This window comes from Populus euphratica, unplaced genomic scaffold (genome assembly GCF_000495115.2).
Source record: "Populus euphratica unplaced genomic scaffold, PopEup_1.0 scaffold1258.1, whole genome shotgun sequence".
Lineage (NCBI taxonomy): Eukaryota > Viridiplantae > Streptophyta > Magnoliopsida > Malpighiales > Salicaceae > Populus > Populus euphratica.
The window spans coordinates 28885-30266 of NW_011501112.1; positions in this window are offsets into that span (position 1 = coordinate 28885).

The window sequence follows — 1382 nt, forward strand, 5'->3', positions numbered from 1 at the left end:
TAGTGTGAATTTACTTCCATATTCAGTTTTTCAAAGTCTCAATCTAGGTGAGTTAAAACCAACTTCTACAACTCTCTTACTTGCTGATAAATCTATAAAACTACCTAAAGAAATAGTTGAGGATGTGTTAGTACAAGACAATAAATTTATTTATCATATGGATTTTATTGTCTTTGATACACAACTTATTGAAGCATGTAATTCATTTCTTGTTATTTTAGGATGTTCGTTTCTTGCAACTTCTAACGCGTTGATTAATTGTAAGAATGGACTGATAAGGCTATCATTTGAAAATATAACATTAGAGATGAATATTTTTAACATTTACAAGCAACTTAGAGATGTTAATGATTTACAAGAAATAGATTATATTGAAGAATTAATTTCTCATCAACTTGAATCTACTTTCAAAAAAATTAAGTTGGATGAATCTGAAAATTTGCAAATTATTTATTCTCAGGAAGAAATCGCGGATGGAAAAGGCACTAAAAATGTTGTCGCATATCATTTTTCAAAATTGATAATAGATTCAACATCTGACATCACACCAATTGATGATTACTTTCCTATTAAAACCTTACTTTTTCTAAGTTCGATGCCTTGGTTCGCTAAAAATACCAATTTTCTTGCTTCAGGATTTTTGCCAGCTTACTAGAGTATCGAAGATAAGAGAAAGTTTTTGATCGATGAGAAAAACATTTATTGAGATGAACTGTACTTATTGAAATGTTGTCCTGATCAAATATTTCAAAGATACATTCCCGATCATAAGGGAAGGAGTGTCATTAAATTTTATCATTATAAGGCATGTGAGAATCATTTCTCATAAAAAAGATGAATGCTATAATCTTACAAAGTGGAATTTATTGGCCCATCTTGTTCAAGAACTCACATGTGTTCTGCAAAGCTTATGAAAATTATCAAAAGTAAGGATTTGTTTCAAAACATAAAGAATCATTAGATAATCTTTTACTCACGTTTGAGACGTATCCTAGTGGAGATGTGCATTGTGCATTTCATCACTTATAACCCTATTTTTGTAAAGAACATGCTCGATATAGTCTTGGGAATCTGACTAAAAAAGACTCTATTTGCTAATTTTTAAGAAAACTGGATGGGAAGCCTATCACCGATCCAACCCTATCACCGACCCTAGAGGGCGTTTATACTATTCTTGGATGTAAAACTAAGGGAAGGTATGAGCCACAATCACAACTACCTATATATACACATGTTTTTTTTTCAAAAAAGATATAATATAAATAAATAAATAAAGAGAGAGAGAAAGAGAGAAAGAGAGAAAGAGAGAGAATGAGAATCAAGCTGGCCTACATATATGTGATATGATTGCATTTTCAAGTTCTCATCTATAAAATCTTCTC